The sequence below is a fragment of the Cetorhinus maximus genome, chromosome 31 (genome assembly GCF_964194155.1).
Source record: "Cetorhinus maximus chromosome 31, sCetMax3.hap1.1, whole genome shotgun sequence".
Classification (NCBI taxonomy): domain Eukaryota; kingdom Metazoa; phylum Chordata; class Chondrichthyes; order Lamniformes; family Cetorhinidae; genus Cetorhinus; species Cetorhinus maximus.
This window is the reverse complement of record NC_135909.1, coordinates 9,776,089-9,791,490: the sequence shown is the minus strand read 5'-3', so window position 1 is coordinate 9,791,490 and position 15,402 is coordinate 9,776,089. Positions and strand designations below refer to the sequence as shown.

The 15,402-nt window shown below is 42.9% G+C and overlaps 1 long non-coding RNA gene and 2 other non-coding genes across 3 annotated transcripts in view; 2 read left to right on the top strand and 1 right to left on the bottom strand.

Moving 5' to 3' along the window:
- LOC144670415 (uncharacterized) overlaps positions 1 to 15,402 on the top strand; it is an 83,866-nt gene that overhangs the window by 5,905 nt on the left and 62,559 nt on the right. The window lies entirely within an intron of this gene.
- Positions 12,573 to 12,654, bottom strand: trnas-gcu (transfer RNA serine (anticodon GCU)). Its single transcript has one exon. It is a non-coding gene; the product is annotated as a tRNA-Ser (tRNA).
- trnaf-gaa (transfer RNA phenylalanine (anticodon GAA)) lies at positions 14,848 to 14,920 on the top strand. Its single transcript has one exon. It is a non-coding gene; the product is annotated as a tRNA-Phe (tRNA).

Below are 15,402 nucleotides of genomic sequence, written 5' to 3'. Positions count from 1 at the left end.
TGTGATTTCCCTGCAGATTTGCTCCTCTATCTCTCTCTCACTATTTGGAGACCGATTTAATATCCCCATGAGTCTGATCATTCCCTGATTATTTCTCAGCTCTAACAAATGAATTCTGCCCATTTCCGGTCAAGGACATTGTCTCTTCCCAATATTACAGTGATTCCCTTAATCAGTCCCGCTAACCCACTTCCTTTTTTCCCTTCTCTATATTTTCTGAACAGTTTGTATCAGTGAATATTAAGCATCAGTCCTCACCATTTTTAAACCATGTTTTTGTCATTGTCTCTACATCATTTTCCCACATGGCTCTTTGTGCTTCTAGCTCAGCGACATTATTCACCACACTTTGTGCGATTACAGACATGCATTCTAAACCTGTCCTTGTATTTCTCTTAGAATCCTTCTTCATCTACTCCTATTTTATATGGTCCTATTTCCTTCTCTAGTTATTTTTCTTTTCTACTTCGATATACTGATGCCCACCCCCCCTGCCAATTTAATTCAAACCCTCCCCAACCACTCGAGTGAGCCTATCCATGAAGACATTGGTCCCAGTCTTGTTAAGGTGCAACCTGTTCCTTTTGATTAGGTGTTTCCTGCCCCAGAACTTGTCCCAATGTCCCAAGAACCTGAATCACTCCCTCCTGCACCAGCCTCAAGCCACATATTGATGTTCCCTATCTTCACATTTCTACTCTCACTAGCACGTGGCACTGGCAGTAATCCAGAGATTACTCCCTTTGAGGTCCTACTTTTTAACTACCTCCTTAGCTGCTGGAATTCTGACTGAGGGACCTCAATACCTGTCCTCCCTGTGCCATTGATACTGACGTGTACCACAACCTCTGGCTCACTCCCTTCCACCTGCAGAATATTCTGTACCCTCCCCGTGATGTCCTTTACCCTGGCACCAAGGAGACTACACATCATGTGGGACTCTCAATGACGGTGACAGAAATGCCTGTCTGTCCCCCTGACTATGAAATCTCCAATAATGACTGCGTTTCTACTCTTTGCTGTTCCCTCCTGTGCAGTTTCTTGCCCATTGATGCCATGGTCTGGACTGCACTCCTTCAGGGTGTCACCATTCCCAGCAGTCTCCAATGCTGAATACCGGTTTGACAGTGGCACATACCTGAAGACTCCTGCTCTTTCTGCCTCTTCCTACTCTTTCGATGGCCACCCATCTACTATCCTGAACCCTCTCTTTCCGTTTGGAGTGTTCACCTCCTGGAACGTACGATCCAGGAAACTCTCATCCTCCCTGATTCTCCACAGTGACTCCAGCTGCCCCTCAAGCTCGGAAATCCTGAGCTCGAGCTCAAGCAGCTGGAGACACTTTCTGCACATGTGGCCCTCAAGACACATGAAGTGTCCTGAGGTTCCCACATGGGGCAGGAACTGAAAACAACAGGTCACAGCTGCCCACCCATGACTGAAAATAAACCTCTATTCCCTCTTTTAGAATCTAATTAGTACCTTGTTTAAATTATTAATTTTATTAAATGCCGACCTGCTCTGCACTAATACTCTTATTATACTTACACTTACTGTTATACTTACCCTGATTGTAATGTTTAATTTTCCAGCTCCTATTTATCATGCTCTGACTATTTATTTTAACCATGGCCGGTTTGCTCCAACCCCTCCCTCACAGCTCTTTATTCCACCCCCCCGTCACTCTTCCCTCCTTCTCTCTCTCACTGCTGCTCTCGGGCTGCTCTGCCGCTGCTCTTTATCCACCCTCCAGCCTCACTCAGCTCTCACCCTCACTCTCGGCTCCTCCACAGTCCCACGTTTCTGACTGTTTAGGAAATTCTCTGACCTTTGCTCCAAGAAGGATGATCTCATGTTGACCACCATCGGCCACGGTTTTTTTCACTCACTGAATCTGTCAGTGATGCTTTGAAACTTGCTGCTCCCACCTCCACTTCTAACCATGTCACCTAACCTAGTGTCATCAGCAAACTTGGATATAGTCTGGAAGTTATTAAAATGTAAAAGAGCTCTGGGAATGGGAATAGAACAGCCGCCTGACGTGACAGAGAATCAGTTGTGTATGTATCCCTCCACCCTGAAAAACACACCACTCACCACCACTTTATCCTTTCTTCCCCTTATTCAATTCTGTAACCATGCTGCCACTGCCCCTGTTTCCCATCTGCTTGAATTTTACTAACAAATCTATGATGTGGGATTTTTGCAAACCCTTTTGCAAGTCTGGACACACATCATCAAATTCACTCCCCTGGTCAATGTTGTCTGAAACTTCATCAAATAACTTCATTATGTATTTCAGTCATGATTTTCTGTTAACCAATCTGTGCTGGCTGTCATTTATCAACCCATGTTCCACCAAGTGACAATGAATTTTCTCCTGGATTATTGACTCTAAACCTTTCCCCACCACCAGCATTAGACTAACTGCTCTGTAGTTACTGGGTTTATCCCTCTGGCTTTACTGGGTTTGTCCATCTCTGGTGCTTTACCTGAGTGTGTGATTGGTTATTTAATTATCACTCGCCAGTCCTGTGTCAGGATTACATTAATTCTGTACATCAGTTTCTCGTCTCTCCTGGCCTATGTCAGCATGTCATTGAATTTGTTTCACTCTGAAACGTGATCTTTGTGAGTCTGGCAGTCATTTTCCGACTGTTAGTCCTTGGCACTCTTTGATAATATTTCATACATTTTGTATCTGCCAATCTGTGACACTGTCAATATGAAAAACACTCTCAACCTGTCAGTCTCCATTACTGCCTGTGAGCATTGTATTATTTTTGTGTCTGACAGTCTGTTGTTCTCCAGGTGAAATTGTAAATCCTGATGTTCAGAGAGATTTGAGTGAACTTGTATATGGATCATGGGAAGATAGCATCCAGAAATCAATGTGGAAGGCAGCTAGCATGTTAGACTTTATGACAAGGGGATTGGAGTACAACAGTAAGGAAGACTTACTACACTTCCATACGGCTTTGCTGAGACCACACATGCAGGATTTGGCACTGTTTTTTGTCTCCATATCTAAGGAAGGATATATTTACATTGGAGGCCATAAAATAATTGGTCGCTGTGATGAGACGTTTGTCCAATGATGAGAAGCAGTGTAAATTGTTTTCATATTCTCTGGTTATTGGAAGTAGAAGTGATCTCATCCACGCGTGCAGGATTACAATGGAGCTTGACAGGTTAGACACTGAGAGGTTGTTTGTCTTGGCTATGGAATACGGACATACATATGAATTCGGAGCAGGAGTCGGCCACCCGGCCCCTCGAGCCTGCTCCGCCATTCAGTAAGCTCATGGCTGATCTGAATGTAACCTCAACCCCACATTCCTGCCTTCCCCGATAACCATTCACCCCCTTGTTAATCAAGAAACTATCTAGCTCTGTCTTAAAAATATTCAAAGACCCTGCTTTCACTGCCGTTTGAGGAAGACAGTTCCAAAGCTTCTCAACCCTCTGAGAGAAAACATTCTCCTCATATCTCTCTTAAATGAGTGACCCCTTATTTTTAAACAGTGACCCGTAGTTCTAGATTTTCCCACAAGAGGAAACATCCTCTCCACATCCACCCTGTCAATACCCCTCAGGACCTTAAAGGTTTCAATTGAATCACCTCTTACTATTCTAAATTCCAGTTGATACAAGCCTAACCTGTCCTGCCTTTCCTCATAGGACAACCCCTCCCTTTCCTGGTATTAGTCTAGTAAACCCTCTCTGAACTACTTCTAACATATGTACATTTCCCTTTAAATAAGGAGACCAGTACTGTATACAATACTTCTGAAGAGGTCTCAGCAATGCCGTGTACAACTCAAGCACAGCCTCCCTACTTTTGTAATCAATTTCCCTCACAATAAATGATAACATTGTATTAGCTTTCCTAATTACCTGCTCTACCTGCATACTCACCTTTTGTGATTCATGCACCAGGACACCCAGACCCCTCTGAATCTCAGAGCTCTGCAATCTCGCACCATTTAGATAATAAGCTTATTTTTTATTCTTCCTGGCCAAAAGGAAAGATTTCACATTTGCTGACCTTACACTCCATTTGCCAGATCTTTGCCCACTCACGAAATCTATCTATGTCACTTTGTAGCCTCCTTGTGTCCTCTTCACAATTTACTTTTCTACCAACTTTGTCTCATCAGCAAATTTAGCAAACATTCCTCCGGTCCCTTCATCCAGGTCATTTATATAAATTGTAAAAAGCTGGGGTCCCAGCACTGATCCCTGTGGCACACCACTCATCATATCCTGCCAACCATAAAAAGACCCATTTATGCCAACTCTCTGCACCGTTAGCCAGCCAATCTTCTATCCATGCCAATATGTTACCCCCTTCACCATGAGCTTTTATTTAATGCAATAACCTTTGATGTGGCACTTCATCAAATACCTTCTTGAAATCTAGGTACAGTTCATGGACTGGTTCCCCTTCATCCACAGCACATGTGACTCCTTCAAAGAACTCAATTAAAATGGTTAGACATGATGTCCCTTTCACAAAGCCATGTTGACCCTTGAATTTTTCTAAGTGCCCTGCTATAACTTCCTTAATAGCTTCTAAAATGTTCCCTGTGACAGATGTTAGGCTAACTGGCCTATAGTTTTCAGCTTTCTGTGTCCCTCCCTTTTTGAATGAAGGAGTTATGTTTGCTATTTTCAAATCTAATGGAACCTTCCCTGAATCTAAGGAAGTTTGGGAAATTAAAACCAGTGCATAAACAATCTCACTAACCACTTCTTTCTAGACCTTCGGGTGAAGCACATCAGGACCTGGGGATTTGTCAGCCCGCAGCCCCAACTATTTGCTCAATACCACTTCCCTGGTGATTGTAATTTTCCCCAAGTTCCTCCCTCCCTTCCATTTCCTGATTTACAGCTATTTCTGGGATGTTACTTGTGTCCTCTACAGTGAAGAACGAAGCAAAATACCTGTTTAATTCACCCACCATTTCCCTACTTTCCATTATCGATTCCCCTGAATCTAGAACATGTGGGCACAATGTCAGCATAAGGGGTTAATCATTTTGGACTGAAATTTGGAGAAATTCTGCACTCTCAGCGTGTGAATATTAATACTTCTCTGTCCTAGTGAAATATGGATGCTTCATCCATGAATATATTTAAGGATGATGCAGACAGGTTATTCAGTGAATCAATGGATATGGGGTGTAGGCAGGAAAATCTAGTTAGGTAGAAGGTCAGGCCTCTGACCTTATTTTGTTTGCTATGATATTGCCCCTTAGTGAGTGAATTATTTGGTGTATTTCATTCTTTGGTATGATGTATGAGTGGTTCGGGTTCTGCAAGTCAGTCTCTGGTACTCTATCTGAGTATGAATATCCTTTTATTTTTCTATTAGTCTCCCACTCTGAATAAGAGTGAGTGATTTTTTTTTCCCATCAGTATCTGGTACTGACTGTCAGCTTAAAATTCATTCAACATCTGCCAGTGTTTTATATTCCATGTGAATGTGGATCTAACTGTGTTTTTCAGTGCGAGTAGTTGCAATTAATTCTGCATCTGTCAGTATCTGGAACTGAACAGGGCTATGGGATTCATTCCGTATCTTACAATCTCTGTTAATGAATGTCAGTAACATTCATTTTGTGTGCATTATTTTCCGGTACTGGAATTGATGGCGGGATTTAATATTTAACTGTTATTCCCTGGTACTGCATGTGAATTTGTGTCACATCCTGTATCAGTCACTATCTTTGTGTGTGTCTGTATGTGTGTGCAGGGTTCATTCTGTATTTGTCAGCATCTGGTACTGAATGGGAATTTGGAATAATGTATTTTAATATGTGTCTACATCTGGGGCAGAGAGTTACTGTGGGATTAATTGTATATCACTCGGTTACTGGAACTGTGTGTGAAAGTGGGATTCGTACTCTATCTATGTGACTTGGGAGCTGTATGTGAGGGTACTTTACTTCCATATCTGTATTTAATAGGTATCTCAAGAGTGGTCGGCAAAGCCATTTATTTCACATTGTAGACTGCAGCTCAGGGTTAACCTGATTATTGTGATTGGTTCTAAGATCACACATAAGCCAAATTGGGTAAGGATTGGGATGAGAGGTTTCCTTCCTGACAGGTATTAAGATGGGAATCATTTACAACACCATGCCTGAGATAACTATTGAGTACAAATCCAGAATTAATCCCAGAGTCATAAGCAACATCAAAGATTGAGAACAATAAAATACACCCCACATTCACACAGAAAACTGGACATGGTGAACTACTGGACAAACCCTATACGTTACCGGGCACGGACAAACTGCCCAATAGACAGACAGCACCAGAGACAGACAAATGCAGAATGAATCCCACATCTCACACTGAGAACAAAACACTTGCACACCTGCAGTTCTACTGGCAGGCTCAAAAAGTGTCCAGACACTCATACAATACCAGAAAATACAATATGCAGACTGAATATGACACACATATATTGTACCAGAGAATGAGAGACATAGAATGACTCCAACACTCACTTTCAGCTCCAGAAGCTGACTGATAGAGCAAAATCCTTCCACATACAGTTCCACTGACAGTTTCAGAATGTAACCCACCTCTCTCAGTATCAGAAAATACTGATACAGAAAGGAATGGAATATAACACAAATATACTGTCCAAGAGAGTGACTGTCAGAATAAATCCAAACATATTGGCAGTTCCACTGATAATGTCTCCACACTCACATACAGTAACCAAGACTAACAGCTTCAGAATGTCTCTCAGTTTCACACAGTACCAGTGAGTGACATAGATATTGAATCCCACATTCACAAAATGAGCCAGAAAAGGGCAGTGAAGAATGTATCTCACTCTCAAATACAAAACAACGGTCTGTTGGTTTCAGCACAACATTATAACTTCTGCTTGGTATAACAAAATATTATGAAATGTCATCTTCACCGTTAGTAATTCCAAATACCTCCCTTCGCCGTCCAATAAAATGTGAACGGTTCTTGTCTGTCCTGTCGCTCTCTGAGTGTGCTGACATCTACTGGCCAGAGCTGAGAAGTGCAACAGAGCGGAACTTTTTTTAAATTCAATGGATATGAGATTCGCTGGCTCGGCCATCATATTTGTACAACCGGGAACACGTTTGTACTGCAGGGAAGCATTTTACACAACAACAAAGAACATTTCTCAACACCAGAGAGCATAATTCCACAGCAGGAAATATATTCTAAACATGTGAAACACTTTAACACCATAATGGAACAGTAGACATTAAAAGACCAAGCAGCAGAGTGGCGCAGCGGAAGCGTGCTGGGCCCATAACCCAGAGGTCGATGGATTGAAACCATCCTCTGCTATTTACATTCTCATTAATGTCAAAAGGGAGTACTTCCTGTTACCCACAAGCATGTCCGTTATTTACATCAGCTTCCTGCAAAAATGCAATCTTCAACAAATCTCTGATATGGCATTTATTCACAGAGGGACACAAGCTGCAAATACTGTGAACTCATCCGAGCCGATTCCCTCAGCCCATTGACCCCAAAGAACTGGCACAGACGCAAATGGCCGGAGTGGCCACCTCCTCTTCACTATCACTGTATGATTATCCGAATACAAAAAACTATCCTCTTAGATGGAAACAACATCGTGAAGGTCATAATTTTTAAAGGTAATTCACGGGATGTCGGCTTCGCTGACTGGGCCGGAATTTTTTGCCCATCCCGAGTTGCCCTTGAGAAGGTGGTGGTGGCTGATTTCTTGAACCGCTGCATTCCATGTGGCGTAGGTACACCCACAGTGCTGTTAGGAAGGAAATTCCAGGATTTTGACCCAGCGACAGTGAAGGAACGGCGATATATTTACAAGTCAGGATGATGAGTGACTCGGAGGGGAACTTAGCCGCAGGTTTTCCGATCTATAGGACACCCTGCAGTAATTCGCCATCTTTATTTGAACAGCAGCGTCCTCCCTGAGACATGAACCACCGAGAAGGACAAAACCATCAGCATAGCGGAGACAGCATCGCACCAAATACACAGTTCATCATTATCTGGACAGAAATTGTCATTCCTTCTTAATCACTGGTTTAATTTATGGAATTCCGTCCCCGTTATTAATAATATTAATCATAATAATTAACCATAATTATCATAAAAGTTTCATTCCTTCGGTACAGATTACACTAAATTATTATTTGAGTGCCTCTGATTGTTTCCTGTCTTGTTTTACCTGTTAATAGCTGATGGGAATTTAACGTGCTCAGTTTACCGCGCATTCCATCCTTATTGGCCTTACTTGAGATGATAACCAGCATGTATGCGACCTTTCTGCTCGAACTGAATGTCTGTCTCTAACATATTGCAATCACTCATTGCCAGATGCTCATTCACTATCATATTGTTAAGTCATTCGAAATTCCGGTGAGTCTAGATCCAACCTTATCAACCCTTCCTCGTTAGAAAACCCCCTCAGCCAAGGGAATATCCCAGTCACCTTTCTCGGGAACTGTCTTCAATGCAAGTATATCCATCCTTCAGTAATCAGGCCAAATCAGCACCCATTATTCTAGGTGTGGTCTCGCCAATGTCCTGTACAGCTGCAGCAAGGCTTCTCCGCTTTTCTATTCCAGTCCCCTTGCAATTAAGACCAACATTCCACCTGCCCTCCTAAGTATTTGATGCACCTAAATGATAACTTTTTTTCAATGATTCTTATACAGCGGCACCCATATCCATCTGTACTGCAGCATTCTGCAATGTCATCTAAACATTTTTTGTAATTCTTGTACAAGGATCCCTCTGTACCACAGGATTCTGCAGTCTCTCTGCATCTCAGTAATATTCCTCTCTCCTATGCTTCTTGCAGAAGTGGGCAACCTGACATTTTACTACATTGTACTTCCATTTTATCCCCACTTACTTGAACATCTACATATCTATGCAGACTCTTTCTCCACCCTCCGGTCTCACTCAGCTCTAACTCTCAGCTCCTCTGGCATAGTCCCAAGTTTCTGACTGTTTAAGAAGTTCTCGGATCTTTCTTTTGTTCAAGGTGGATGACCTCATTCTTCCCAGTGTTGACCACCACCGGCCACAGTTTTATTCACTCACTGAATCTGTCAATGGCCCTTTGAAACTTGCTGCTCCCACATACACTAATAACCATGTCACCTAATCTAGTGTTATCAGCAAACTAGATATAGGCTGGAAGTTATTAAAATTTATAATAAAACAGAAAATGCTATAAAAACTCAGCAGCCCTGGCAGCATCTGTGCAGAGAGGAACAGAGTTAATGTTTGAGTCCGTATGACTCTTCTTCAGAGCTCGCCACTACTTTACACTTTTTGTCCCTTATTTTATTTTGTATCCATGCTGTCGCTGCCCCTTTAATCCCAGCTGCTGGAATTTTACCAAGTTCATTATGTGGGACTTTTTCAAATCCCTTTGGAAGTCCAGACATCAATCATCATCCTCACTTCCCTGGTCAATGTTCTCTGACACGTCATCAAAGAGCTTTATTAAGTATTTCAGTGCTGATTTTCTGTTAACCAATCTGTGCTGGTTATCATTTATCAACTCATGTTCTACCGAGTGACAATGAATTTTGTTCTGGATTATTGTCTTTAAATGTTTCCCCACCACCAGCATGAGACTAACTGCTCTGTAGTTACTGGGTTTATCCCTCTCCATTTTAAACACGGATGTAACATGAACAATCTGCAGTTGTTTGGCTTCACTCCCATATCCAAGAAGGATTGAAAGATTGTGGCTCGAGTCTCCGCTATTTCCACCCTTCATTCCCTCAGTAATCCAAGGTGTATCCGATGCGGATCGAGCAGCTTTTCTGCTGTGAGCAGTGCCAGCCTTGTGATAGCTTCCACTTTATCTATTTTCATCCTATCCAATTTCCCCACCAATGACATTAGCAGCATCCGCTTGTTTTGTGATGACAGGTTTATTGCAAAGTTTACGAGGCAAATACCAGGGATGGGCCGGTTGTCTTATGTGGTGAGGTTGAACAGGTTAGGCTTGTATCGCCTGGAGTTCAGGAAAGTAAGAGGCAACTAGATTCAAACCTTTAAGATCCTGAGGGATTTGACAGGGTGGAGATGGAGAGCACGTTTCCTCTTGTAGCAGAATCTGGAACTAGGGGTCACTGTTTACAAATAAGGGGTCGCTCATTTCAGACAGAGTTTCTTTTCTATCCGAGGGTCGAGCGTCTTTGGAGCTCTCTTCCTCAAAAGCTGGTGGAAGCAGAGTCTTTGAATATTTTAAAGGCAGAGTTAGATAGATTCCTGATTAACAAGGTAGGGGGGGCGGTGAAAGGTTATTGGGGGTAGGAAGGAATGTGAGGTTGAGGTTACAATCAGATCAGGCAGGGTCTTACTGAATGGCGGAGCAGGCTCGAGGGGCTGAGTGGCCCAATCCTGCTGCTAATTAGTTTGTTTGTATGTTCTCATTTAGTACGTCAGCCACGCCCTCTCCCCGCACAGGATCTCCAAATCAGCCCCCCTTTCAGTGACTGCCCTTAGGCTGGTAAAAAATCTTCTGTGTTTTCGGTTGTTACCTGCAAATCTTTTCTCAAACGCTCTCTCTTCTGATCTAATTTCCTTTTTCCATCTCTCCTCTGCACTTTCTGTATTCTGCTTGGTTCTGTAATGTATTATGAATCTGACTATTATCATCAGACTTATTTGGAATTCCCACAGAGCACAGGATGTGTAGGCAACAGCTCTCAGCTGTCCCAACATTTCACTGAAATGAATTGTCTATTTAATTAAATTTCTCGTTATTTAGAGAGTTCCACTCCTTCCCTCTTGTACTTTTGCTGCAGTATCTCGGTTAAAATTACACAGCAGCTCCTTCCCCTCTGAACTTAACCCTCACTTGCAAAAAATTGAATTTTTTAAGTCTTCACTCTGAAATTTACTCTCTCTGTGTTTGAGCTCACAGGTCACTTGAGTTCTTGTTTGTAATTTAATTGCTCCACGTAATTTACCTGAAAGTAAGGTTTGATTTTGAATATCAATTCATTTGCACTGTAATTCCAGTTTATTTCAATTCTATATATCAACAAACTAGAAGTTTGCTCCTAGTTTCTATGTTTTCAAAGGAAAATCTAGAGGTGACTTATTTGTTCTGCAATAACGTGCCTGCTCAACTCAGGTCAATAAATCCTGTTCTGAACAGAACGCTTTATCCAGACAATACATCTACTTGATGAGCTGATGGTGCACGGAGCACTCAGCTTTTACTCACTGATCTTCACAAGAGTTGATTCAGTTTTGATGTTGACTTGTTCGCTGGTGTCGATTTACTCAGACTCTTCACCTGATTTCTGTGCTGTCCAATGAAGCTTTCTCAGCAGAGTTCTCATAATAACTTGACTTTTCCTCATAGGATTTCAATCTTGATGGTTTTTGAACTATTTTATCAAATGATTTTGTTTTGTAAATGTCACAGTCGCTCTCATGATCAGGCAGAAAGTTTAACTGCTGTGTTTTCAAGCAGCCGACAGCTTTATTTGAGATGTCATTGAGACAGCATTTTGAGTTTGACTCCAGTCACAAAATGTTCCGATGAAGCTCAAGGTTCGCTCGAGGAGCAGCGGCTCATCCTTCAATGAGGAACTTTACAGCCTTCCAGTGTGAACATTCAGCTCAACAATATCACTCTGTAAAAACTGCCAACATTCTGATTCCCTTCTGTTCGCAGATGTGGGTTTGAGCTAAAAACAAAAAACTACTGCCGATGCTGGAAATCCAAAACAAAAACAGAATTACCTGGATAAACTCAGCAGGTCTGGCAGCATCGGCGGAGAAGAAAAGAGTTGACGTTTCGAGTCCTCATGACCCTTCAGCAGAACTAACAGACCCTTCTGCTGAAGGGTCATGAGGACTCGAAACGTCAACTCTTCGCCGATGCTGCCAGACCTGCTGAGTTTTTCCAGGTAATTCTGTTTTTGTTGTGGGTTTGAGCCTCGGTTTCACTGAGATGTTCTGAATTGATCTTTTTCTTGACGTCACAAAGCGCTTTATTATTCAACACGTCTGTCCATTGCAGGGGCTGATGGAAGATCCAATCAGTGAGGTGCGCATTCACCCTTTTAAAACATTATTTCAGGGGGTGTGAGCGGCGCTCGCAAGGCCAGTCTTTGTTACACATCCCAAATTGTCCTTGAACTCAGTGGCTTTCTCAACGGCAGTTAGGAATCAAACTCATATGTAGGCCACACCAGGGAAGACATCAGTGAACCACCACTGAGACTAGCGTTTAATTGCAGGTTTTAATTATTGAGTTTAATTTCCATCAGCAACTATGGTGGGAAATGAACCCAAGTCCCCGGAATATTTCCACTGCTCCAATGTTTCCCCTTAGAGAGAGACGGAAATATCAAGTCAAATGGACACTAAGTCGTAGCCCCATGTTATTGTGAACAAAAGTATCGAATCCAAGATCTTACAAGAAAAGTCGAAGCAAGCTGGACTCATAACTTCGGTTGGAGAATCACATCAGTGATTCCAGGCAGAGCTTCTGCAAAATCACCGCAATAAGGCGAAAACAGTTGATAAAGTAACGACGAAGCTGGGATTCGAACCCACGCGTGCAAAACTCAATGGATTAGCAGTCCATCGCCTTAACCTCTCGGCCACCTCGTTGCAAAACACAGTCGATTAAACCCCCTTCTAAACTTTTTGCATCCATGAACCGTTGAAATAAATGATCCTCTTTGGTACAGGCCCTGAATATTCAGCCAGATGTGTAAAGATGGAAATGTAGTTTATGTCATTAAAATGAATGCCCATCACATCAGATCAGGGACTGTTGTAAACCGACTGATTTGAATCACTTCAACGCTTCAAACTAACATCCAACATGTTTCTACACAGTGTGAAAATCCACCGCGGAAAGACCGGAACATACAAGCATTTGGTAGCAAAAGGAAACCCCTCCCAGCTCACTGCAAGCACCGGAACACAGCTAAAATGTGGTAAATTAAAATGAAACACTGGGGTTCCCAGCTCTGCTTGTCCTTTCAGTCAAGATTGAAACTGAGTGCAATCAGCCTCCCACGTGAATCCACAAATAGACAGTTCACTCATTTGATGCATTAGAATAAATTCAGAGTCTCATGGCACGGAGAAACGCTCTTTAAACTTGGCATTCATTTATATCACGTGTGTTGAGGTGATGCATTCCCTGCAATGACTTCCTGGGTGTTCAAACTTGCTCCTGATTTCCGGAACTGCCACCACCTCGAGCGCGAAAGAAAATGCTGCATTAAGATGGGCTCGTCCGGGAATTGAACCCGGGACCTCAGGCATATTAATTCAAAGGAAAAACCCAAAGCGACCAACAAGCCACCTTCTTAACAAGATGCACTCAAGGAATCATTTCATTGTCACACAAAGTGCATCAATCATAAGCGAATTACAGTTCAGGCTGGAAATATTTTCGAATGTTTTAGAAACCCCGGGGACGACTCCAAATAGTGGAGAGTTTCCCGCCTTATTTCCATTGACTTCAGTTTTGCTGGGGTTCCTTGATGCCACATTACGTCAAATACTTGTTTGAACTCAAGTGCAACCACTTGCACCTCGCGTCTTGAGTTCAGCTGTTTTCTCCATGTTTGGACCAAGGCTCCAATGAGGTCAGGAGCTGAGTGACCCTGGCAGAAAACAAACTGAGCTTCAGTGAGCGGGTTATTGCCGCTTGATCGCACTGTAGAAGACATTTTCCCTCACTTTCTTGATAAACGAGTGAAGACTGATGGGGCGGTTTTTTTCCGGTTGAATTTTCCAGTTTTTTTGTGGATCAGACAGATCTGAGCAATTTCCCACATTGCCGGGTACATGCCAGTCCTATAGCTGCACTGGAACAACTTGGTGAGGGGCGAGGCTATTTCTGGAGCACAGGTTTTCAGGGCTGCTGCAGGAATGGTGTCAGGGCCCAAAGCCTTTGCAGTTACCCGTGCCTTCAGCCATTTCTTGATTTCACTTGGAGTGAATAGAGCTGGCTTAAAATTGACATCTCTGATGCATTCCCCCGGCTTTGAACAAAAGCGGAACTGAGGAAATCACATACGTGGCTCTATGAAACTGATCAGCTAAACAGTGAAAGGTGACAGGGTTTATCACAAGCGGGTTCCATTAATTCAGATACAGATTTGGTGTAAAACTAGCCATGACCAAGTGCGAAACACGCATTTTTCTGATCTGCATGCAGTTAAATGTGCTCCCGCTGTGACGTTTACATACTCGTGAGTTGGGAAACTCTTTCAAGTTACCAACAGTCACAGATTGCAACTTCTTTCGAGTACAATCACAGTTCTTGGTTTTCCGGGAGCGGGACAACAACCCACAACCCTCTGATTCAAAGGCGAGGGTGCTATGAACTGAGCCACAGCTGACACCAGCTCGTGAGTTGAGAAGCTGTAGGCGTTATCTGGTTGAGGTAATTGAGATGATTAATAGGTTTTAATGCGGAGAAACGATTTTCTCTGGCGGGGGAGTGCAGAACAAATGTATATAACCTTAAACTTAGAGCGAAGCCATTTAATAGTGACGTCAGGGAGCAATTCACTCAAAGGATGAAGAAAGCTGTTTGTCGGACAATCCCTGTGTAGCGATTGGCCGAGAGATTATGGCAATGAACTGATGCTTCGTTGGGCTTTGCACCCCCTCTTTATCACGAAAAACTGGAAAACTGGAGGGAACTGAAATGAGGCGATGGCTGTCCTTTGTCATTATGCGATCATGTTCTCTAATGTAAGCGGAGGACTGCAGGTGCCTGTAAAACTAACATCCTTAGTTCTCTGGTTCAATTCTGGCTCGAAGAACTCATTTCTGTCAGCCGAAATAGCTCAGTTGGGAGAGCGTTAGACTGAAGACCTAAAGGTCCCTGGTTCGATCCCGGGTTTCGGCAGCAAATAGCAAATCCTTTCGCCTGAGCGTCGCTAGCCGATGGCGCCGACCGTTTTTGGGAAGGCCTAGTCCCGCTTCTGAGGGTAGGGGTCTCATCCACCGCACACGGAGAGCTCTGTGACCGCTGGTCCACCTTACTTGAATAAAGCTCGGTTTAACCTTTCTTGAAAAAAACATATGAAAAAGCGCTGGTCATATGTTCCCAGCTTCTGGTTCCTCGATCAGTCATTGACTGATTTTAATTTCCTGAAAATCCGTCTGTTGATGCATTGCATTGGTGCTTTTTTTCACTTTAACCAGGGGACCGTAATTGGAATCCAAGTAGTCCATTGTTTCCCTCTCGTTTATTAATATTTCTTTGTGTCTGTGTCTCTCAGTGATTAGGTCACTATGAAATGAGCTCGCCTCAGTCATGCGGCGGATGGATCTCATGAGTATTACAAATATTTACCCTTTCCTTTTAAATTCAGATCAGGATTTCTC